We start from the raw sequence: 26,617 nt of genomic DNA, 5'->3' as shown, positions 1-26,617 counted from the left end.
GAACAAATTTGCAACTACACCACTATATGTGGGGGGCGGCGGGGAAAGACCTTATATGGACAAAAAAATGAGAAGCAAGGGTAACTAAGCAGAGACAATGAAAAACAGTTTTGAATAAAGCATCTACAAAATTTCAATTTTTTTTTCTTTTTGAGACAGAGTCTCACTGTCACCCAGGCTGGAGTGCAGTGGTGTGATCTCGGCTCACTGCAAACTCCGTCTCCCGGGTTCAAGTGATTCTCCTACTTCAGCCTCCCGGGTAGCTGGGATTACAGGCATGCACCACCATGCGTGGCTAATTTTTGTATTTTTAGTGGAGACAGGCTTTCACTGTGTTGCCCAGGCTGGTCTCAAACCCCTGAGCTCAAGTTCTCCTCCCACCTTGGCCTCCCAAAGTGCTGTGATTACAGGTGTGAGCCACTGACCTGGCCTCAAAACTTCAATTTAACCAAACACTTATTGAGCATTTAATGTGAGAAAGGCATAGTCTGGGAGCTGAGGATACCAACATGAAGTAGGTCCTGCTCTCAGAGATCAAAGTCTAAAAACAATAAATGATGTGTAGTGGTTTTAGTGTCTTTATTCCCCAGACAAAGAGGGATGTTTTGACTGTGTTTATAAAATGTGTACAAATTAAGACTCAATAGTTTAAAGATTATATTTTACATTTGTGAACCCAATAGTTATGTTTAAACATTTTCTGGCACATTAACTGTTCTGGGTAAATACCAAAGACGTTCATGGATCCAGTCATTTTTGAGTTTTTTCTTTTTTTAAGAGTCATGGTTAATTTTAGCTGGACAGTCTGAATCAGGTCATTTCTATCTTGCTGAGTTCCTCTTACAGTCTCAGCTGGACCCAGCATCCTTCATTTCCTATCCTAAATTGCCCCCCTTATGTTCTATGCTTGCTGTGGAGAAGAACTGTAGCTCTTAATTGTCTGTGGCCAGATTCTCCCACTCCATCTTCCCCTTCTGCACAGAACACTCCATGTCACTCTGGGGAGAAACATGCTATATCCATGCAAAGGGTGCCCGTATGGATGTTTCTCACAAACACCGAGGTTTAGAATGTCAAAAGTCATGTCAGACCTTAAGGTAACAGCAAAACTTTCTTGGAAATCTATTCCATGATGTTCACTTTGATGTCAGTTACAACTGTGTTGTGCATACGTATATCTCGGTATAGTCACAGCAAAGAAGCAGGGATGACTAGCACACAGGGCTAATACTAATGACTTTATTTTCTACCACATCCTACCAATTAAGTAGTTCTCATAGTGGTTACCTGAATCACAAAAATTCTAGGGTCTTCAACTCCATAATGACAGGAAAGGGAACAGTTGGCCTAGCTTCAGCCATTTATCCTGGACTCACAAAAACCATCTTTTTTCATTTGTCTAGTCTTTCCCAGTCACCAGTATTAATAAACGGCTGCCAGATGACAAGATGAAATTGCCTCTGCCCATGGATTAGATTAGAGTATTATGTTATAAGCTCAACAGCAGAAGTTTAAATTATGAAAGTGAGAACAAATGAAGCCTACTTGCTAAGATTTGCCTACCTAGCTGGTGTAAGACAATCTTAGCTCTACTGAGAAATTTACAGTGCATATTGTTTTTCTTTCATCTGCCCTTATAAGAATGGATAGTTCTGCAGTCAAAATTTTTGCCCAAGGATTTTACTATCACAATGAACTTTGGTCATCAAAGTCTGAGCCAAAGAAAATTGAAGGTGATTGGTCTAATCAGTTTCCCATTCCTTGGGAATGCCACTAAAGAATGCTACCCTGTTTTCTTGGCTCAATGCAAATAGCCTCATTTATTATGTGTACATCCAAGTTTATACTCGTCTGAGGAGAATTATATTCAGAATTTAGATTCCAAAAAGCAAGCCCCCTGAAAGTCTCCTGATGATTAATTAGTCATTTAATTTCAATGTTTACTGAGATCCTACTGTGTGTAGTACTGTGCTAGGTGCTGGGGACCTATATCCCTGTAATATAAATATCCTCCTTGATCTCAAGGAGCTTAGAGTGCAATAAAAGAGATAAAAACTACCTATAAATGAAACAAGGACTCTCAGAGATTCATAAGCAAAGCGTTAAAAAAAAAAGTAATGAAAATTATCTGGGGAGAGCAGAGAAGACTCCAGTGAAGATACAGAAGTTAAACTAGAAATAAAAATTCTGAAGTCAAAGATGAGGAAAAAAAGGCATCACCAACAAAGTCAAAGGGGCTTAAGAGTTAAGTACAGTCATGCACCATATTAACATTTCAGTCAATGACAAACCACATATATGATGTTGATCCTGTAAGATTATAATACCGTATTTTTACTGTAACTTTTCTATGTTTAGGTACACAAATACTTACTATTGGATTACAATTCCCTATATTATTCAGAAGAGTCACTTGCTGTACAGGTGTGTAGCCTAGGAGCAATAGGCTGTACCATGTAGCCTACATGTATAGCAGGCTAAACCATCGAGGTTTATGCAAGTACTCTCTATGATGTTCGGACCATGATGAAACCACCAATGCACTTCTCAGAACATACTCCTGTCATTAAGTGATGGATGACTATAGTTCAGAATTGTATTTTAAAAGAGAAAAGGCACTGGATGTTGAGTTCCAAGACAGGTTTTAATTCCTGCCTCATCTTTTATTCTCTATGGAAACCTGACTGGTAAGAAAAATGGGAATAGGGTTTGCTTACATGCAGAGGTGCTATTCAAAAATTTGATATGTGGTATTATGGTACAGGCATTGACCAATCAAAACAAATATTGGCTATAATAATCAGTACAGACATTTTGGTGCATTCCAAGTGAATACTTACTGACCTTGCCTACATCTTTTTCCCTCCTATCTTCCTGCTTTAGAATTTAGGTTCCATGAGAGCAACCACCGTTAACCATTGCGTTCTGAAAATGTGACTGGGATTTATTTTCATTAGATATGGTAAGACACATAGGCCCAGAAATGACTAATATGAAGGAACAAGTTTTTACTCACCAGTCCCTGGAAATAGGAGACCTGACATGCCCATGCAGATCCGCATGGGGAATCCGACCATGGTTGGTCAAGAGGCCGAAGAGGAAGAGAAGAAAACATGGCCCAGAGCCTTTATTGGGGTTTTCACAAGAAGGAGTGGGTGCAGCAGGGTAGGTATAATGAGCAAGCTAATGATTAGACAGTTTGAATAATTTTGACGGACTCTGAGCTGTTAGAGTGCTTCCTAGTTGTTCAGTACCTGGCCCTGGGGTCATTTAGGGCAGAAGAAATATTGGCTTGTTGTGTGAGAGTTTGATAAAGGAGATGTTTCGGGGAGTGGGCTCTGGATTGGTTGGTTTGTATGTTAAAGATATGCTCACAGTGGAGTCATTTGATCTCTCTAGGAATTAGCTAGCCCTGGGAGGGTTGGTCTCTCCAGCATCAAGGCCTCAGCAAGAGCATCAAGAATATAGAAAATAAGAAAATATAATTAATACACACTCCTTCCAGCATGCCTGGTAAGTGTAAGTGCTCAACAAGTAGGTATTATACAGATGAATAAGTAAATGAGAGATTATTTAAATGTGACTGGAGTATAGAATAGATGAAAATATATATGGGACTAGGACTAAAAATGTATGGGTATTTTGGGGGTTTTATATAAACGTGTGGGGTACAAGTGCAGTTTTTTACCTGCATAGATTGTGTAGATGTCAAGTCAGGGCTTTTAGGGTATCCACCACCCAAATAATATACATTGTACCCATTAAATAATTTCTCATCATCCATCCCCTCCCACTCCTTCATCCTACTGAATCGCTCCACTCTCTATTTCCATGATTCCACTCTCTATGTCCATCTATACATATTATTTAGCTCCCACTTATGAGTGAGAACATGCAATATTAATCTTTTGTGTCTGACCTGTTTCATTTAAGATAATGACCTCCAATTCTACCCATGTCGCTGCAAAAGACATGATTTATTTTCTTTTCTAAATAACTTCCACTTCCACTTTTATTTTAGATTCAGGAGGTACATGTGCAGGTTTGTTACATGGGTAGTGTGACACTGAGGTTTGGGGTACAAATGATCCTCTCACTCAGGTAGCGAGCATAATACTAAATAGGTAGCATTTCATTTCACCCCTTGCCTCTCTTCTTCCCTCCCCACTATAGTATTCCCCAGTGTCTATTGTGCCCATCTTTATGTCCAGGTGTATCCAATACTTGGCTCCTACTTATAAGTGAGAACATGTGGTATTTGGTTTTCTGTTCCTGCATTAACTCACTTAGGATGATGGCCACCAGCTACATCCATGTTGCTGCAAAGGACATGATTTTGTTCCTTTTTATGACTGCATAAGATTCCAAAAAGACAGGATTTCATTCTTTAAAAATGTACATTGAAGTCAGATGGGAAGGCTTGCATTCCATGCTAAGAAGCTGGTCTTGTAACAAATTTTAAAGTAGTTCTGAATATCCACTATGTGCCCGTAATGAAATCAGGATAATTATATTGGCCACTCAAGTAATGACTGGTAAACTAGAGAGGTTTTTTGTTTACTTTTTCTCAGAAGCCTTTTTCTATATTACTTCACACCATCTGTCTCAGTAAGTTTGGGCTGCTATAACAAATACCATAGATTAGGTGGCTTTAACAACAAGCATTTCTTTCTCACAAATCTGCAGGCTGAGAAGTCTAAGATTAAGGTACCAGCCTGGTAGGGGCTCTCTTCCTGGTTTGCAGGTGGCCATCTTGCCGTATCTTCATGGGAGGAGAGAGAGAGAGATCATCTTTCTGGTATCTCTTTCTATAAAGGCATTCATCTCATCATGAGGGGCTCCACCCTCATGACCTCATTACCTCCCAAAGACCCCACCTCCAAATGCTATCACACTGGGGATAAGGGTTTCAGCATCAGAATTTTGGGTAGATATAAGCATTGAATTCATTGCACCATCTGCAGACAAAAGTGGAAATTAGCCTTCTATAAATATCAATTCATACTCTTTGTGCTCTGGAATGTCTTCCCTAATCAAGTTAATCTGCCTTTTTTATATTCTGTTTTGGATCATGCTTCTTAGACTTTAATGTGCGTAAGAGTCACCTGGCAGATCTTGTTAAAATGTGTATTGTGATTCAGTAGGTCTGGGGTGGAGTGGGGCTGATTCTGCCTTTCTAATAAGCTCTCTGGTGATTCCAGTCCTGCTGGTCTAGGGGGTGTACTTTGAATAGTAAGGTTTCAGAGGGTGGACACTTTTTTATTAAAAAGGCAATACAGTACACAAAACTGGTTAAGAGCAAGTCTAGGTTTGAACCCTGACTGCTGCATGTGGCTGAGGACAAGTTACTTAATCTCTCTAAGCCTCTGTTTCCTGTAAAATGAGGATAACAAATAGTACCAACTTCAAATGGTTGCTTTAAAAGGCTTAGCATAGTGTTTTATACTAACAGCTAAAAGAAAACACCACAATAGTGACAAGAATGGCAAAAATAGTAACCATGGTAATATTTAGGATAGAAGGATAATCACATAAACTTGGATTATATCCAATGAATATTCCTGACAGCTCAGTGGTCGGGATTCTAAGATGGTACCTAACCACCCTCCCAACAAATTTATGGCAGTCTGATTAAGATTTTTTCCTCCCAGTGATGGAAACAAGAGTAGGTTCTGTATAGCTGGGCCTTTACATACAGAACAGGCTCACAAAATAAAATACAAAGTAAAACATAGCAACCTTTAAGAATATTACCTAGCTTTCCTCAACCCAGTGAGGGGGAAAAAGGGAAGATAACCAGCTAAGAGGGAAATGAAGGGTTATGGCATCTCATCACTCCTGATAGAATTCCCAGTACACTGTAAAGCGAGAGGGTGTCAAATGTTACTCTAGCAGCTGGCAGGACCCCGTGGGATGAGTCTTGCTTTGATAATTCTGCAAACATATCACAGCATATGCAATAGCAGCAGAAGCATGAACCCCAACTGGTCTTGTCTCAAGCTGCCTTGGGGATATATGGTCACAGAAATATCAGTTTAAGAATTCTAAACTCTTGAAACTTCTCAAGACTGGCTAGACATTTATAAGCTATGCTACCCAGGCCCAAGTAACCTAATGATCCTTTTAAAACATACTGCTAAGAGCTAATGACATTCTTACATTTCAAACATAGTTTTGTGTCCATTCAGATTGCTGGGAGGATCACATGATTCTCAGGCAACATGGTGAAACTCCGTCTCTATAAAAAATAACAAAAATTAGTCAGGTGTGGTGGCACATGCCTTTAGTCCCAGGTTCCTAGGGAGGATGAGGTGGGAGAATCACCTGAGCCCAGGTAGGTTGAGGCTGCTTTGGGCCATGATCACGCCACTGCACTCCAGCCTGGGTGACAGAGCAAGACCCTGTCAAAGAAAAGAAAAGAAAAAAGAAAAGAACGTAGGGAGGGAGGGAGGAAGGGAGGAAGGAAGGAAAGAAGGAAGGAAGGAAAGAAAAGTCAAACTGCTGTATTCCAACAAAATTGTATAAAACCTGTTTCACATTTATGGTATACAGGCTTCAACTAATGAAGGTGATATTTTGATGACTAAAAGGAGAATGTCTTGTTTCAAACTGGCAGAGGAAATGGGAGCCAAAGCCCTGGAAAAAGAAATTTTTCTAAAACCCCTACCAGTACAAAATCTGAGGCTACGCTATACCAAGGGGAAAATCAATATAATTCAGTAGGGGGAAAAGAAATTGAGAAAGTTTACTGCCAACGAATTCTCATTAAAGAAAATTCTATGTATGCACTTCAGGCAGAAGGAAAGTAATCTCAGGTGGAAAGTCTGACATGCAAAGAAAATCGTAGATATGTCATCAGAGTGAACAGACAACTTATAAAATGGGAGAAAATTTTTGCAATCTATCCATCTGACAAAGGTCTAATATGCAGAGTCTACAAGGAACTTAAACAAATTTACAAGAAAAAAGCAAACAACCCCAATATAAAGTGAGCAAAGGACATGAACAGACACTTCTCAAAAGAAGACATACGTTCAGTCAACAAACATGAAAAAAAGCTCAATATCACTGATCATTAGAGAAATGCAAATCAAAACCATAATGAGATACCACCTCATGTCAGTCATAATGGCTATTATTAAAAAGTCAAAAAACAACAGATGCTGCCAAGGAGATGGAGAAAAAGGAATACTTTTTTTTTTTTTTTTCAGATGGAGTCTTGCTCTGTTGCCCAGGCTAGAGTGCAGTGGCGCGATCTTGGCTCACTGCAACCTCTGCCTCCCAGGTTCAAGCAATTCTCCTGCCTCAGCTTCCTGTGTAGCTGGAATTATAGGCATTCACCACCACGCCAGGCTAATTTTTGTATTTTTAGTAGAGACAAGGTTTTGCCATGTTGGCCAGGCTGATCTCGACTTCCTGACCTCAGGTGATCCCCCTGCCTTGGCCTCCCAAAGTGTTGGGATTAGAAGCATGAGCAACCACACCTGGCAGAAAAAGGAACACTTTTACACTGTTGGTGGAAGTATATATTAGTTCAACCATTGTGGAAGACAGTATGGCAATTCCTCAAAGACCTAGAGGCAGAAATACCATTCAACTCAGCAATCCCACTATTGGATATATACCCAATGGAATATAAATTATTCTATTATAAAGATACATGGACACGTATGTTCATTGCAGCACTATTCACAATAGCAAAGACATGGAATCAGCCTAAATCCCCATCAATAATAGGCTGGATAAAGAAAATGTGGTACATATACATCATGGAATACTATGCAGCCATAAAAAGGAACAAAATCATGTCCTTGAAAGGGATATGGATGGAGCTGGAAGCCATTATCCTCAGCAAACTAACACAGGAACAGAAAACTAAATACCACATGTTCTCACTTATAAGTGGGAGCTGAATGATGAGAAAACATGGACACATGGGGGAGAAGAACAACACACACTGGGGCCTACTGGAGGGTAAAGCGTGGGAGGAGGGAGAGCATCAGGAAAAACAGCTAATGGGTGCTGGGCTTAATACGTAAGTGATGGGATGATCTGTACAGCAAACTACCATGGCACATGTTTACCTGTGTAACAAACGTGAACATCCTGCACGTGTATCCCTGAACTTAAAATAAAAGTTGGAAATAAAAAAGGGATAAAAAATGCTGTAAAAAGAGAAAAATGTAGATATGTGATAGAATGAAAACAAAACACTGATTCTTATAAAATAAAAATGAAAAGGTTTCGTGGAGCTAAACAAAAATGATAAAATTATATTACATAACAATAATATAATAACATATAAGACAGAGCATGTAAGCCAGGAGTGGTATGATTAGAATTAAAATGTTCTAAGATTCAACATAGTACTGGAAGTCCCAGCCAGAGCAATCAGAAAAGAGAAATAAATAAAAGACATCTAAATAGAGAAAAGAAGTCATTGGCAGATGGGAGGCAGGACTAGATTTCAGCTCCAACTCGGATGGACAGAGCAGCATGTGAAGCTCACATTGTGAATTTTTGCTCCAGAATGACTGCAGGAATGAATCAGGAAACCTGAGAGGACCCACAGACCCCCTGATGGAAGTAGATTGCTTTTGCAGGACTCAGGAGACACCCCAAATACTGTGCTGGTATCCATGGCTGAGAGACCCACAGACAGTTCACATCACAGTACTCTGTGCAGATAACCCCCACTACCAGCCCAGAGCCTGGTAGACTTGCTGGATGGCTAGATCCAGAAGAGAGATAACAATCACTACATCTCGGCTCTCAAGAAGCCACACCCTTAGGAAAAAGGGGAGAGTACTACATCAAGGGAACACCCTGTGGGACAAAAGAATCTGAATAACAGCCTTCAGCCCGAGACCTTCCCTCTGACAGAGCCTACCCAAATGAGAAGGAACTAGAAAACCAACTCTGGTAATATGACAAAACAAGGTTCTTTAACACCTCCAAAAAATCACAGTAGCTCACCAGCAATGGACCCAAACTAAGAAGAAATCCCTGATTTACCTGAAAGAGAATTCAGGAGGTTAGTTACTAAGCTAATCAGGGAGGCACCAGAGAAAGGCAAAGCCCAATGTAAGGAAATCCAAAAAACGATGCAAGTGAAGGGAGAAATATTCAAGGAAATAGATAGCATAAATAAAAAAGCAATCAAAACTTCAGGAAACAATGGACACACTTATAGAAATGCAAAATGCTCTGGAAAGTCTCAGCAATAGAACTGAACAAGTGAAAGAAAGAAATTCAGAGCTCAAAGACAAGGTCTTTGAATTAACCCAATCCAAGAAAGACAAAGAAAAATGAATAAGAAAATATGAACAAAGCCTCCAAGAAGTCTGGGATTATGATAAACGATCAAAGCAAAGAATTATCGGTGTTCCTGAGGAAGAAGAGAATTCTAAAAGTTTGGAAAACATAATTGGGAGAGTAATTGAGGAAAACTTTCCTTGCCTTGCTAGAGACCTAGACATCCAAATACAAGAAGTACAAAGAACACCTGGGAAATTCATCACAAAAAGATCATCGCCTAGCCACATTGTCATCAGATTATCTAAAGTTAAGATGAAGAAAAAAATCTTAAGAGCTGTGAGACAAAAGCACCAGGTAACCCATAAAGAAAAACCTATCAGATTAACAGCAGATTTCTCAGCAGAAACCCTAAAAGCTAGAAGGGCCTAGGGCCCTATCTTCAGCCTCCTCAAACAAAACAACAGCCAAGAATTTTGTACCTGGTGAAATTAAGCTTCATAAATGAAGAAAAGGTACAGTCTTTTTCAAACAAATGCTGATAGAATTTGCCACTACCAGGCCACCACTACAAGAACTGCTAAAAGGAGCTCTAAATCTTGAAACAAATCCTGGAAACACATCAAAACAGAACTTCTTTAAAGCATAAATCTCATAGGACCTATAAAACAAAAATACAATTTAAAAAACAAAAACAAAAAACAAAAATTCAAGGTATACAGGCAATGAATAGCACAATGAATGGAATGGCACCTCACATCTCAATACTAACATTGAATGTAAATGGCCTAAATGCTCCACTTAAAAGATACAGAATTGTGAAATGGATAAGAAGTCACCAACCATCTGCTGGCTTCAAGAGACTCACCTAACACATAAGGACTCACACAAACTTAAGGTAAAGGGGTATAAAAACACATTTCAAGCAAAGGGACAATGAAAGCAAGTAGGAGTAGCTGTTCTTATATCAGACATAACAAACTTTAAAGCAATAGCAGTTAAAAAAGACAAAGAGAGACGTTATATAATAATAAAAGGCCTTGTCCAAGAGGAAAATATCACAATCCTAAATATATATGAACCTAACACTGGACCTGCCAAACGAATAAAATAATTACTAATAGACCTACGAAATGAGATAGACAGCAACACAATAATAGTGGGAGACTTCAGTACTGCACTGACAGCCCTAGACAGGTCATCAAGAGAGAAAGTCAACAAAGAAACAATGGATTTAAACTATACCTTGGAACAAATTGACTTAATAGATATATACAGAACATTCCATCCAACAACCGCAGAATACACATTCTATTCAATAGTGCATGGAACTTTCTCCAGGATAGACCATATGATAGGCCACAAAACGAGCCTCAATAGATTTAAGAAAATCGAAATTGTAACAAGCACTCTCTCAGACACAGTGGAATAAAACTGGAAATCAACTCCAAAAAGTACCTTCAAAACCATGCAAATACATGGAAATTAAATAACCTGCTCCTGAATGATCATTGGGTGAAAAATGAAATCAAAATGGAAATTAAAATGTTCTTCAAACTGAACAACAATAGTGACACAACCTACCAAAACCTCTGGGACACAGCAAAGGCAGTGCTAAGAGGAAAGTTCATAGCCCTAAATGCCTACATCAAAAAGTCTGAAAGAGCACAATCTAAGGTCGCACCTCAAGGAACTAGAGAAACAAGAAAAAACCAAACCCAAACCCAGCAAAAGAAAGGAAATAACCAAGATCAAAGCAGAACTAAATGAAATCGAAACAAACAAACAAAAATACAAAAGACAAATCAGCTTCTTCAAGAAAACACCGAGTGACGGATGATGCCAGTGCAGCATGGGGACAGGTGGGGCCGGAGGCCCCAAGGGCCCTGGGATGGGGAACCGCGGTGGCTTCCGGGGAGGCTTCGGCAGTGGCATCCAGGGCCAGGGTCGCAGCCACGGAGCTTGCAGAGGCAAGTTGAGGACAAGGAGTTGGATGCCTGTCACCAAGCTGGGCCGTCTGGTCAAGGACATGAAGATGAAATCCCTGGAGATCTATCTCTTCTCCCTGCCCATCAAGGAGTCTGAGATCATTGACTTTTTCCTGGGGGCCTCTCTCAAGGATGAAGTTTTGAAGGTTACGCCAGTGCAGAAGCAGACCCACGCTGGCCAGTGCACCAGGTTCAAGGCGTTTGTTGCCTTGACTACATTGGGGACTACAATGGCCACGTCGGTCTGGGTGTTAAGTGCTCCAAGGAGGTGGCCACTGCCATCCGTGGGGCCATGATCCTGGCCAAGCACTCCATTGTCCCTGTGCTACTGGGGGACAGAGGCTACTGGGGGAACAAGATTGGAAAGCCCCATGCCATCCCTTGCAAGGTGACAGGCCACTGTGGCTCTGTCCTGGTGACCTCACCCTGTGCCCAGGAGCACTGGCATCATCTCTGCCCCTGTGCCCAAGAAGCTGCTGATGATGGCTGGTATTGATGACTGCTACACCTCAGCCAGGGGCTGCACTGCCACCCTGGGCAACTTCGGCAAGGCCACCTTTGATGCCATCTCAGACCTACAGCTACTTGACCTCCGACCTCTGGAAGGAGACTGTATTCACCAAGTCTCCCTATAAGGAATTCACTGACCACCTCGTCAAGACCCACTCTAGAGTCTCCGTGCGAAGGACCCAGGCTCCAGCTGTGGCTACAACATAGAGTTTTTATACAAGAAAAATAAAGTGAATGAAGCTTGAAAAAAAAAGATAAATCAAACAAAAAGCTGGTTCTTTGAAATGATAAATAAAATCGATAGACCATTATCAAGATTAACCAAGAAAAGAAGAGCGAAAATCCAAATAAGCTCAGTAAGAAATAAAATGGGAGATATTACAACTGACACCACAGAAATACAAAAGATGACTCAAGGCTGCTATGAACACCTTTACATACATAAACTAGAAAACCTAGAAGAGATGGATAAATTGTTGGAAAGATACAACCCTCTTAGCTTAATTTAAATCAGGAAGAATTAGATACCCTGAACAGACCAATAACAAGCAGTGAGATTGAAATGGTAATTTAAAAATTACCAACAAAGAAGTCCAGGACCAGACAGATTCACAGCAGAATTCTACCAGAAGTTCAAAGAAGAATTGGTACCAATCCTATTGACACTATTCCACAAGATAGAGAAAGAGGGATCCCTCCCTAAATCATTCCATGAAGCCAGTATCACCCTAATACCAAAACCAGGAAAGGCCATAACCAAAAGTGAAAACTACAGACCAATAGCCCCGATGCACATGATGCTAAAATCCTTAACAAAATACTAGCTAACCGAATTCAAAAAATATCAAAAAGATAATCCACCATGATCAAATGGGTTTCATACCAATGACGCAGGGATGGTTTAACATACACAAGTCAATATATGTGATACATCACATAAACAGAATTAAAAACAAAAATCACATGATCATCTCAATAGATGCAGAAAAAGTATTCAACAAAATCAGCATCCCTTTATGATTAAAACTCTCAGCAAAATCGGCATACAAGGATCGTACCTCAACATAATAAAAGTCATCTATGACAAACCGGCAGCCAACATAATACTGAATGGGGAAAAGTTGAAAGCATTCCCTCTGAGAACTGGAACAAGACAGGGATGCCCACTCTCACTACTCTTCTTCATCATAGTACTGGAAGTCCTAGGTAGAGCAATCAGACAACAGAAAAAAATAAAGGGCATCCAAATCAGTAAAGAGGAAGTCAAGCTATCACTGTTTGCTGATGATATGACCATTTATCTAGAAAACCCTAAAGACTCCTCCAGAAAGCTCCTAGAACTGATAAAAGAATTCAGCAAAGTTTCTGGATACAAATTACTGTATACAAATCAGTAGCTCTTCTATACACCAACGGTGACCAAGCTGAGAATCAAATCAAGAACTCAACCCCTTTTACAGTAGCTACAAAAAAAAAAAAACAAAAAATAAACTTAGGAATATACCTAATCAGGGAGGTGAAAGATCTCTACAAGGAAAATTACAAAACACTGCTGAAAGAAAACATAGATGCCACAAACAAATGGAAACACATTCCATGCTCATGGATGTGTAGAATCAATATTGTGAAAATGACAATACTGCCAAAAGCAATCTACAAATTCAGTGCAATTCCCATCAAAATACCACCATTATTCCTCACAGAATTAGAAAAAATAATTCTAAAATTCATATGGAACCAAAAGAGAGGCCTCATGGCCAAAGCAAAGCTAAGCAAAAAGAACAAATCTGGAGGCATCACATTACCTGATTTCAAACTATACTATAAGGCCATAGTCACCAAAACAGCATGGTACTGGTATAAAAATAGGCACATAGACCAATGGAACAGAATAGAGAACCCAGAAATAAACCCAAATACTTACAGCCAACTGATCTTCAACAAAACAAACAAAAACATAAAGTGGGGAAAGGACACCCTTTTCAACAAATGATGCTGGGATAATTGGCTAGCCACACTTAGGAGAATGAAACTGGATCCTCATATCTCACCTTATACAAAAATAACTCAAGATGGATTAAGTACTTAAATCTAAGACCTGAAACTATAAAAATTCTAGAAGATAACACTGGAAAAACTCTTCTAGACATTGGCTTAGCCAAGGATTTCATGACCAAGAACCCAAAAGCAAATGCAATAAAAACAAAGATAAATAGCTGGGACTTAATTAAACTAAATAGCTTTTGCACAGCAAAAGGAACAGTCAGCAGAGTAAACAGACAACCCACAGAGTGGGAAGAAATCTTCACAATCTATACATCTGACAAAGGACTAATATCCAGAATCTACAATGAATTCAACAAATCAATAAGAAAAAAACAATCTCATCAAAAAGTGAGCTAAGGATATGAATAGACAATTCTCAAAAGAAGATATACAAATGGCCAACAAACATGTGAAAAAATGCTTGACATCACTAATGATCAGGGAAATGCAAATCAAAACCACAGTGTGATACCATCTTACTCCTGAGAGAATGGCCATAATCAAAGAATCAAAAAATAGTAGATGTTGGCATGGATGCTGTGAACAGGGAACATTTCTATGCTGCTGGTGGGAATGTAAACTAGTACAACCACTATAGAAAACAGTGTGGAGATTCCTTAAAGAACTAAAAGTAGAACTACCATTTGATCCAGCAATCCCACTGCTGGGTATCTATCTAGAGGAAAAGAAGTCATTATATGGAAAAGATACTTGCACATGCATGTCTATAGCAGCACAACTCACAATTGCAAAATCATGGAACCAACCCAAATGCCCATCAATCAATGAGTGGATAAAAAAAACTGTGGTATATGTATATATACGATGGAATACTACTCAGCCATAAAAAGGAATGAATTAATGGCATTTGCAGTGATCTGGATGAGATTGGAGACTATTATTCTAAGTGAAGTAACTCAGGAGTGGAAAACCAAACATCGTATGTTCTCGCTTATAGTGGGAGCTAAGCTGTGAGGATGCAAAGGAATAAGAATGACACAATGGACTTTGGGGACTCAGGGGGAAAGGGGGGAAAGGCGTGAAGGATAAAAGACTACAAATAGGGTGCAGTGTATACTGCTTGGGTGATGGGTGCACCAAAATCTCACAAATCACCACTAAAGAGCTTACTCATGTAACAAATATTACCTGTTCCCCAATAACCTATGGAAATTTAAAACAAAAGAAAAATAATAAGTCAAATTATCTTTCTTCACTGATGATATGATTATATACCTAGAAAACCCTAAAGACTCTATCAAAAGGCTCCTAAAACTGATAAATGACCTCCTGTAAAGTTTCAGGACACAAAATCAATGTACAAAAATCAGTAACATTTCTATACAACAATAGCATTCAAGCTGAGAGCCAAATCAAGAACATAATCTCATTTTACAATAGCCGCTCCAAAAAAAACACCCCCAAAAAAACAAACCTAGGTACACATCTAGTTAAGGAGGTGAAAGATCTCTATGAGGAGAACTACAAAATGCTGCTGAAAGAAATCATAGACGACAGGAAAAAATGAAAAAACATTCTATGCTCATGGATTGGAAGAATCAATATTATTAAAATGGGCATAGCCCAAAGCAAACTATAAATTCAACACTATTCCTATCAAGCTACCAATGTCATTTTTCACAGAATTAGAAAAAACTTCTGAAATTAAATAGCCATAGCAATCCTAAGCAAAAAGAGTGAAGCAGGAGGCATCACATTACCCAACTTCAAATTATTCTATAAGGCTACAGTAACCAAAACAGCATGGTACTAGTACAAAAACAGACACATAGACCAATGAAACAGAATAAAAAACCCAGAAATAAAGCTGCACACCTGCAACCATCTGATATTCAAAAAAGTTGACAAAAATAAACAATGGATAAAGGACTGTATTCAACAAATGGTGCTGAGATAGCTAGCTAGCCATAACCAGAAGAAAAGAAAAAGGACCTCGACATTTCACCATATATAAAAATTAACTCAAGGTGGATTAAAGATTTAAATCTAAGACCTCAAACTATAAGAATCCTCAAAGAAAACCCAGGAAATACCATTCTGGACATTGGCCTTGGGAAAGAATTTGTGACTAAATTCTCAAAAGTAATTGCAGCATAAACAAAAATTGACAAGTGTGATCTAATTAAACTAAATAGTTTCGGCACAGCAAAAAAAATGATCAACAGATTTAATAGACAACTTACAAAATGGGAGAAAATATTTGCGAACTATTCATCCAACTAAGGTCTAATATCCAGAATCCATAAGTAACTTCAACAATTCAACCAGCAAAAAACCAAACATTCCCTTTAAAAGATAGGCAAAAGACATGAACAGACACTTCCCAAAAGAAGACAAAAAAGTGGCCAACAAACGTAATGGGAAAATGCTCAACAGAGAAATGCAAATCAAATCCATGATGAGATACCATCTGACACTAGTGAAAATGGCTATTGTTAAAAAGCCAAAAATAACAGATGCTGGCAAGCCTGTGAAGAAAAGAGAATGCTTATACACTGTTGGTGGGAATGTACGAATTAGTTTAATCACTGTGGAATGCAGTTTGGAGATTTCACATAAAACTGAAAACAGAACTGCCATTTGACCCAGAAATCCCATTACTGAATTATAACCAAAGACAAATAAATCATTCTACCAAAAAGACTCATGTACTCATATGTTCATCACAGCACTACTCATAATAGTAAAGACATGGAGTCAATCTAGATGCCCATCAATGTTGGCCTGCATAAAGAAAATGTAGTACATGTATACCATGGAATACTATGCAGCCATATAAAGGAATAAAGTCATGTCCTTACCTAAGCAAATTAATGCAGGAACAGAAAACCAAATACCACAGGTTCTCACTTATAAGTGGGAGCTAAGCATTGGGTAAATATGACATAAAAACGGGAACAATAGACACTGGGGCCTCCTAGAGGAAGGAGAGAGAGAGGGGAGTAAGGGCTGAAAAGCTACCTATTGAGTACTAGGCTCACTACCTGGGTGACAGGATCATTTGTACCCGAAACCTCAGCATCATGCTATGTACTCACATAACAATCCTGCACAGTACCCTGTGAATTGAAAATAAAATCTGAAATTATAAAATAAAATTTCAGAAAGAAAGAATAAAATAAAATAAAATGTCCTAAGGATTTTGTATGTTTAAGAAGGGGGCAAAAATATTAATTCATGTTAGATTTTGATAAATGATATTCAAAAGCTAATTTTAGAATGATTAATAAAGTAAAAATAATACAGCATAAAATATCCTTACCAGCTGGGTGTGGTGGCTCATGCCTGTAATCCCAGCACTTTGGGAGGCTGAGGCAGGAAGATCACCTGAGGTCAGGAGTTTGAGGCCAGCCTGGCCAACATAGCGAAACCCTGTCGCTACTAAAAACACAAGAATTAGCCTGGTGTGGTGGCACTCACCTGTAATCCCAGCTACTTGGGAGGCTGAGAAATGAGAATTGCTTGAACCCAGGAGGTAGAGGCTGAAGTGAGCTGAGATTGCACCACTGCACTCCGGCCTGGGTGACAGAGTGAGACTCTGCCTCAAAAAATAAAAAAATAAAGCCTGGGCGCGGTGGCTGTTGCCTGTAGTACCAGCACTTTGGGAGGCCGAGGTGGGTGGATCACCTGAGGTCAGGAGTTTGAGACCAGCCTGGCCAACATGGTGAAACCCCTTCTCTACTAAAAATACAAAAACTAACTGGGTGTGCTGGCACGAGCCTGTAATCCCAGCTACTCGGGAGGCTAGAGGCATGAGAATCACTTGAAGTGGGGAGGCGGAGGTTGCAGCGAGCCGAGATCGTGCCACTGCACTGCAGCCTGGGCAACAGAGCAAGACTCTGTCTCAAAAAATAAAATAAAATAAAATAAAATATCCTAACTAGTAGGGAAAAAATTGAATGAGAAAAAAAATGGAATTGATGCAGGGGAGGACAAGAAAGACCATAGAAAAGGTAGGGCAAATACAAACCACTAAATAAAATTGTCAAAATAAATCTAAATATATTAGTAATTTAAATAAATATAAAGACACATAAAAATCAATTATAGTAACAGTGAACATGCAGAAGCTGACATTAAAAACACAGGGCAATTTACAATCACTCCAAGGAAAATGAAATACTTATGCATTTACTTAACATGAGCAAGATCTATATGCTACAAATTACAAAATGCTGATTTTATGAAAGTCAAAGAAGACTTAAATAAATGAAGAGATATAACATGTTTATGAACTGGAAGACTCAGTTTAGTAATGCTGTCAATTCTCCCCAGATTGGTCTATAGTTTAGTGTAATTCCTATCAAAATCCCAGCAATATTTTTTTCATAGACCTAGGCAAGCTTATGCTAAAATATATATGAAAAGGCACAGGCCCTGAATAGCTAAAGCAATCTTGACAGAGAAGAAAGACAAAGAAATGGGAGAAACTACTCTACCCATATTAAGCCTGGCTATATAATTACTGTAATCAAGAGAGTGTGCTGTGGGCAGAGGGCACATGAATCAACGGAGCAGCACAGGATACCCAGAAATAGATTCACACAGTCTGCTACAGTGACTTGACAAAGGTGCAAAACCAATTTAAAGGAGGAGGAATAACCTTTTCAACAAATGATGCTGGAACAATTGCATATCCATATGGGGAAAAAAACCCTAGACCTAAATTTCATGCTTTATATAAAAAATGAGCTTAAATTGGATCACAGACTTAAATGTAAAACATAAACCTATAAGACTTTCAGCAAAACACATGGAAGAAAGTTGTCAGGATCTGGCACTAAGCCAGTAGTTGCCAGACTTGACACCAACTGCATGATCCATAAAAAGAAAAACTGATGAATTGGACCTCCCTGAAATTAGAAATGTTTGTTCTGTGAAAACCATATAAAGAGGATGAAAAGGAAAACTACACACCAGGAGAAAATATTTGCAAGTCATATGCCTTAGTCCTTTTTTGCTGCTATAACAAAATACCTCAAACTGGGTAATTTATAAAGAACAGACATTTATTTTTCACAGCTCTGGAGGATGGGAAGTCCAAGATGTAATCACCAGCATTTGGTATCTGGTGAGGCCCCCATCTCCACTTTCAACCAAGATGGAGCCCTGTTGCTGCATCCTCTTGAGGGGACAAATGCTGTGTTCTCAAATAGCTGAAGGGATGTAAAGGGCAAAAAGGGCCTAAGCTAGTTCCCTCCAGCTAGGCACCAATTCATTCATGAGAGCAGAATCCCCCTGACTTAATCACTTCCCCAAAAGACCCCACCTCTCAATACCATCATAATGGGGATCAAGTTTCAACACATGAATTTTGGAGGGAATGCCATCTTTCAAATCATAGCACCAAATATCTAGCAAAGAACTTACACATTTTAAATTCTAGAATATGTAAAGAACTCTCAAAACTCAACATTAAAAAAATCTATTAAATGAACAAAAGACATAAACAGACATTTACCAAAGATGATAAAAATAAGCACGTGAAAAGATATTCAATATCATAAGCCGTTAGGAAACTTTAAATTAAAACTACAATGAGATACCACTACACACATATCAACATGACTAAGATTTTAAAAAATAACACCACCAAATGCTGGCAAGGATGCAGAGAAACTGGTTCACTCATACATTACTAGTGGGAATGTAAAATGGTAAGCCACTCTGGAAAAGAGTTTAACAGTTGTTTAAAATGTTAAACTTGCAACTACCATACAACCCAATAATTGCACTCCTGGACATTTATGCCAGAGGAATGAAAGTTATTTTAACATAAAAACCCAAATAATTAATGATTATAGCAGCTTTATTTGTTATTGCTAAAAACTGGAAGTCAACAGATGGTTAAAGAAATTGTGGTATATGCACAACATGGAATTCTACTAAGCAATAAAAATAAATAGTCGGTTGATACATATGACTTGGATGTCTCTAGGGAATTCTGCTGAGTACAATGATATAGTGTTTTATAATCCCCAAAAGTTACACACTACATTATTCCATGCATATAAAATTTGGGGAGTGCCAAATTTTAGAAATGGAGGATCGATTAGTGGTTGCCAGATGGTAGAGATTGGTGAGGGGAGGTAGGGAAGTAGTTGTTCTGGTCTGAATGTTTCTGTCCCCCTGAAATTCTTATGTTAAAATCTAATCACCAGTGAGATGGTATTAGAAAGTGGGACCTTTGGGAGGTGATTAGGTCATAACGGTAGAGCCCTCGTGAATAGGATTAGAGCTCTTGTAGAAGAGATCCCAGAGAGCTAGCTCACCCTTCCCACCATGTGAGGACACAACTACAAAGTACCTTTCTAGGAGACAGGCCCTCTCCAGAAACTGAATCTGCTGATGTATTGATCTTGGACTTCCCAGCCTCCAGAACTATCAGAAATAAATTTGTTCTTATTATATAGTATAAATTTTTTATAATTTATAATGTATAGTATAATTTATAACTTATGTAGTATAATTTCTGTTGCTTATAAGTTTATAGTATTTTGTTATAGCAACCCAAATGGACTAAGACAGTGGTGTAGTTATAAAGAGCAACAGGAAGGATCCTTGTTGTGCTGGAACTGTTTAGTATCTTGAACAGTGGTAGTGGATACAAGAATCTACATAGCTGATAAAAGTGCCTAGAGGCCAGGTGGGGTGGCTCATGCCTGCAATCCCAGCACTTTGGGAGGCTGAGGTGGGTGGATCACTTGAGCCCAGGAATTCGAGACCAACCTACAAAATATACAAAAATTAACTGGGCACAGTGGCATACACCTGTAGTCCCAGCTACTCAAGAAGCTGAGGTGGGACGATTCATTGATCCCAGAAGGTGGAGGCTGTACCTGATTGTACCACTGCATTCCAGCTTGGGTGACACAACAAGACCCTGTTTCAAAAAAAAAAAAAATACAAGTATATAGAACTTAACACACACACTCGTACAATTCAAATTGGAAAAATCTAAATAAAATCAGTGAATTGTATTAATTTTCTGGTTGTAATACTATGCTATTATTTTCAAAAATGTTACCATTGGAGGAAACTGGGCAAAGTGTACAAAGGATCTTTCTGCGTTGTATCTTAAACTGCATATTACTCTACAATTATCTTTTATTTAATTTATTTATTTATTAAGACAGGGTATCACTTTGTCACACAGGCTGAAGGTCAGTGGCATGATCACGGCTCACTGCAGCCTCAACTTCCTTGGCTCAAGTGAGCCTCCCACCTCAGTCTCCCAAGAAGCTGGGACTACAGGTGCACACCACCACACCCAGCTAATTGTTTTGGTTTTTAGCAGAGGCAAGATCTCGCTATGTTGTCCAGGCTGGTCCTGAACTCCTGAGCTCAAGAGATCCTCCTGCCTCAGCCTCCCAAAGTGCTGGGATTACAGGTGTGAGCCACCCCGCCTAGCCTGTAATTATCTTTAAAAAAGACATTAATTACAACAGCATCCAAAACTATAAAGTGCCTAGAAATGAATCTAACAAACAATGGGGAAGATCCTTATGAAGAAATTATAAAATTTTATTGAAAAAGATAAAAAGACTAAATAAATGAAGTATAAATCTTATCCTCATGGATTGGGAGACAAATTCATAAAGATGTAAAGATTCAATACTATTTCAATCAAAATCCTAACAAGGTTTCTTTGTGGAAACTAACAAGCTGATTCTAAAATTCATATGGAAAGAAAAGAGCCAAGAATTAAACACTACTAAAGAAGAAAAACAGAAGGAAGAGACTTGCCTTACCAGATATCAGGTGTTTTATAAAGCTGGAGCAATTAACACAGTGGCATTTGCACAGAAATAGCAAAAATAACCAACAGTTGAAAACAGAGAACCCAGAACCCAGAAACAGGTTTGATTTTTGACAAAGGTGGTGGGGAAAAGATGTACTTTTTTTTTTTTTTTTTTTTTTTTTTTTTTGAGATGGAGTCTCTCTCTGTTGCCAGGCTGAAGTGCAGTGGTGCGATCTCGGCCCGCTGCAACCTCCGCCTCCCGGGTTCAAGCAATTCTCCTGCCTCAGCCTGCCGAAATAGCTGGGATTATAGGCCCATGCCACCACGCCCAGCTAATTTTTGTATTTTTAGTAGACATGGGGTTTCACCATGTTGGCCAGGCTGGTCTAGAACTCCTGACCTCAAGTAATCCACCCACCTTGGCCTCCCAAAGTGCTGGGATTACAGGCGTGAGCCGTTGCACCCGACTGACTTTTTGTTTGTTTGTTTTGAGGTGGAGTCTCGCTCTACTGCGCAGGCCAGAGTGCAGTGGCATGATGTCGGCTCATTGCAACCTCTGCCTCCTGGGTTCAAGCAATTCTCCTACGTGTAGCTCCCAAGTAGCTGGGATTACAGGCACGCGCCACCACACCCAGCTAATTTTTGTACTGTTTGTGGAGTTTTAAATTTAATATCACTAAGACAGCTGGTTATTCATGTGGGGAAAAAAGTGAAATTGGGTCTTATTTTTGTGGTTGCCCCATGAAAGGTGAGCGCAATGCCCCCATCCAAAACTGGTTCAGATATCAAGATTGTTGATACCACATTTACAACAAGAAGGTATTTTAAAAGTTTATTACACACAATGAGGCTTTCTGGTCAGAACAGGACAGGCACCCAAGCCAGTTCTAAATGGCTTGAGGGAGGGAGAAACAAGGGTCTTTGATTTTTAATGTGGTCAGTGATAGCGCCAGTATGAGGGATGATTTGAACTTCTCCTTGGCACCAAGGGAGGGGGCACCTGGGGTTTCTAATCAGCTTTGCCAGATGCTGGGCAAGAGGGAAAGGGGGAGGGGTGGAGCCTGAAAGCTGTTGGTAGTCAAACATCAAAAATGGAATTAGATTATTTATTACAGATCCCTTTTACACACATAAACAAAAAATTCCTTATGGATTAGGAGTTATATTAAAAGCAAAAGTATGAAACTTTTAAAAGACAAAATTGAAGAATATCTTTATGATCTCAAGGTAGTGAAAGATTTACTAGACATAGCACAGAAAGTACTAACCATAAAGAAAAAGTGATAAATTTAACTCCAGTGTATTAAAGTTAAAAACTTCTGTTTAAAAACAAAACAAAACAAAACGAAAAACCATTAAGAGAAGAAATAAGCAAGCCACACTCTGGGAGAAGTGATTTGTTACACCCTAAAAGTGAGCCCCCAAAATTGTACCCAGAATATACAAAGACCTACTATAAATCACCAGAGAAACACACACAATCCAATAGAGAATGGACAGAAGACTTGAGCAAGCATTTCACAAAGAGGTGGCAGAAGTAGCCAAAAGTATAAAAAGATAAAAGATGCTCACAGGGCCGGGCGCGGTGGCTCACGCCTGTAATCCCAGCACTTTGGGAGGCCGAGGCGGGCGGATCACGAGGTCAGGAGATCGAGACCATCCTGGCTAACACGGTGAAACCCCGTCTCTACTAAAAATACAAAAAATTAGCCGGGCGTGGTAGTGGGCGCCTGTAGTTCCAGCTACTCGGGAGGCTGAGGCAGGAGAATGGCGTGAACCCGGGAGGTGGAGCTTGCAGTGAGCCGAGATCGCGCCACTGCACTCCAGCCTGGGCGACAAAGCAAGACTCCGTCTCAAAAAAAAAAAAAAAAAAAAAAAAAAAAAGATGCTCACAGTAAGATGACATTTCACATCTGTAAAGCTTGCAAAAATTAAAAATTCTGACAATATTAAATGTTAGCGTGAGCCACTAGAACACTTGTACACTTCTCGTGGCAGTAGAAATCAGTATAGTCGCTTTGAAAAAGCAATCTGGCATTAATTACTTAGTGGATTTGAAGGCATGCAATTCCACTCCTAGGCACGTACCTACAGAAACTCTTGCACATATACACCAAAATACATGTGTAGTAATACTCAGAGTATAGTGACACTATTCATAATAGAGAAAAATGAAAACAGCCCAAATGTTTACCAACAGTAGAATGAATAAACTGTGGCATATTCATACAATGGACTATTAGGTGAGAGTTAAAAGTAATGACTTATAGTAGAAGCAATGAAGTTACAAAAGAATGTATACGGTATGATTATCTTTATATAAAGGCCAAAAACATGCAAAATTAAACAACATATTGTTTAGAAGAAAAAATATGGCAACGCAGTGAGTAAGAACAAGCAAATAAAAACCCCACGTCAGTGTAATGATTACCTTTAAGTAGGGAGGGAAGAAATGAACACATAGGGAACTTCAAATGTTCTTTAAAAAAAAAAAAAAAACCAAACAGGAGTAGGTATGTAGGTAATCGTTAAAATGCGATTCTTCAAATGTTAATATATTTTAAATTAATATTTAACTTTAAAAAACAATTTTTATAAAGAAAAATGATTGCTCTTGAATTCTCTTTCTGTTTAGGAAAGGAAAATTTACCATTGTGACATTTTTAGTGTCTTATGAGCTTTTCCTTGTGCATGAGTAACAATCTAAGAGAAATAGAAAAGGAAATTGAAAAAGAATATTCTTACATATGTGCCAGGCAACAGCAGACAGCCCACCTTTCCCAGGGAGTCTGGCTACACAAAGGCCTATGGAGGCAGAGCAGATTGCCGCATTCACCAAAAGAGCCTCGCTGACCTGCACCGAATTCCCCAGAGGACTGGACCCTACTTATTTTTACATCATTATTCCTCTTGGGGCAGGCTGAGGTCATTTCCAATTTGAAAACGACCTTGGATCACAAGCTGAAGTTTTCAATTTGTTTACGCTATTAAACATCCGGAGATATGATTAATAAGTCTTCTGCATAGAGAAATAAGTTTATTTCTAACAAACATGGTCCTTGGCATGTTTCTACTATTTATGTTATTGCAGTGAGTTCATTCCACAAACTAATTTTCCAGCACTTTCTAATCTTAGCATTGTTTGGCAGTCTCTTAAACTCAGCAATAAGTTGTCTGATAAACCAATATGCAAGATATGAATTGTTTAGAAAATTATGAATATGTGATTACTTTCATCCTTTCAAAATAATAAAGTCATTGAAAAAATATTTTTTTCTGTATTTTCCAAATTATCTATTACACTAAGGGAAAAAAACCTTAATTTTTAAAGCTTAACAAGAAATTGTGGGCTAAGATTCCTTAGGGAATCAAATATACATTTCACTTCTTGTAAAAGAGTCTATGAAAGCTGTTATTACTCTTTTAGGAGAGCTCAAGAATAAATAACAGACACATGTATTGAGTTGCTCTGTGTGTATTATAGTTAAAGACAGTGGCACGCTGGTAAATAGTTAACAACCAGCTATATAGAGAGGGAAATAGCCTTGACTTGATTTGTAGCATTTGCCAATTTCTGTCATGTAAATACTCCCACTGTGGCCAATTTCAAGCTACCAATTTGATATCACTAAATGTCGAGTTGGGGAGAAATGTACCACACAGATACAAAAGATAGATGTAAATAATCTTAAGAGTATAGATGTTAAAATGTAGCACCATAATTAGAAAGTGATGTTTTTGAGCAGTTATTACATTAATATAAATTTTAAATTATAAGTTTATATAATTTGATTGTTAATAATTACTGTGTTTAACAACAGGCTGGCAAAATTCTTGAAGCTGCTTTAGCAAGGCACTAATTAGACCGTACTTGTGGTAATGTACTACCCAATCCAGTACAACAATTAGTAGATGACAGAATTCAATATATGGACATGATTTTTATATAATGTTGTTATATAAATATAATGTTGATGTATACATAACATATCTATAATTTGTTACATGTCAGCATTATATATAATATATATTTTCATTATATCTAATGTTATATATAAAACTTTATATATAATGTTATGTGTGTGTGTGTGTATTCCTACATACTCCTGACCTTTATATAGGAAAGAGTCCTGAAATCCTCCTTTAAGGTAATTGCTTGGTAAACTGTATACACAATTCAATCACAGCCATGCTACTGAATTGTTTTGCAGATAACAGACCTAATTTTCAGAATTACCTCTTGGTCCAGCCAGATCAGAGAGAACAAAGCAACACATAATTTCTGGATTCCTAACAAAGTCATCTAGCAGGCCTAAAAGAACTCCAGTATCATTCCCAATCTATCTAGTCAGTGTGTGAGACACAAGGTAGGAAAGGAAAAAGGGGGAAAAGGGAGACTCCCAAAGGATCCCTTCCACAATTAATTATGCAAATCACAAGTAAATTAGACACTAAAATTTTAAGATTGATTGAAAGGCTTGCTCAAATTGCTTTAACTGTGATTCATAAACCAATCACGCAAATTCATATGTTAGGTTGTATAAAAAAATTAGAAAGATGTAGAATGGAATAAGATTACCTTAATTTAAATGTAAAAGACATGGTTGCTGAAGTATGAGTCTCTTACACCATAAGCACTAGCCCATCAGATGTTAACAAAATCTGATATGCAACAGTTTTACATATCCCCTTGTGGGAGAAAGATCAACTTGTGATCTGCTTTATAAATCAGCTACAGTGTTAGAGTTAGGCTACTGTAGCTAAATGGCTTTTAGATATGCTTCCTGTTTTAAGCTACCATATTTACAAATGAAAGCTTTTTCAAACCATGGCTTTTAATATAATTTGCATATTTAGTAATACATTGATTAAAATTAAACACGGATTATTGCAATTTATTTCAGAAACAGATGGGATGCATTAAATGAAAAGCCAGAGTTTTTAAATAGAACAGACTCACTGGCTGACTACTGATGAATGATGAATATAAAAACTTTGTAAATTGGCAAAAAGAAAAAAAAAAGTCCTTTGCGCCGATTTCTTTTCAAGGTTTTCC

The 26,617-nt window shown here is 38.5% G+C and overlaps 1 protein-coding gene and 1 pseudogene across 1 annotated transcript in view; one reads left to right on the top strand and one right to left on the bottom strand.

The window, feature by feature from the left end:
* Positions 1 to 26,617, bottom strand: part of WDR41 (WD repeat domain 41) — a 202,394-nt gene that overhangs the window by 109,625 nt on the left and 66,152 nt on the right. The window lies entirely within an intron of this gene.
* Positions 11,108 to 11,739, top strand: LOC101151542 (small ribosomal subunit protein uS5-like; annotated as a pseudogene).

Source organism: Gorilla gorilla, chromosome 19, assembly GCF_029281585.2.
Source record: "Gorilla gorilla gorilla isolate KB3781 chromosome 19, NHGRI_mGorGor1-v2.1_pri, whole genome shotgun sequence".
NCBI classification, from domain to species: domain Eukaryota; kingdom Metazoa; phylum Chordata; class Mammalia; order Primates; family Hominidae; genus Gorilla; species Gorilla gorilla.
This window is presented reverse-complemented; position numbering and strand designations above follow the sequence as displayed.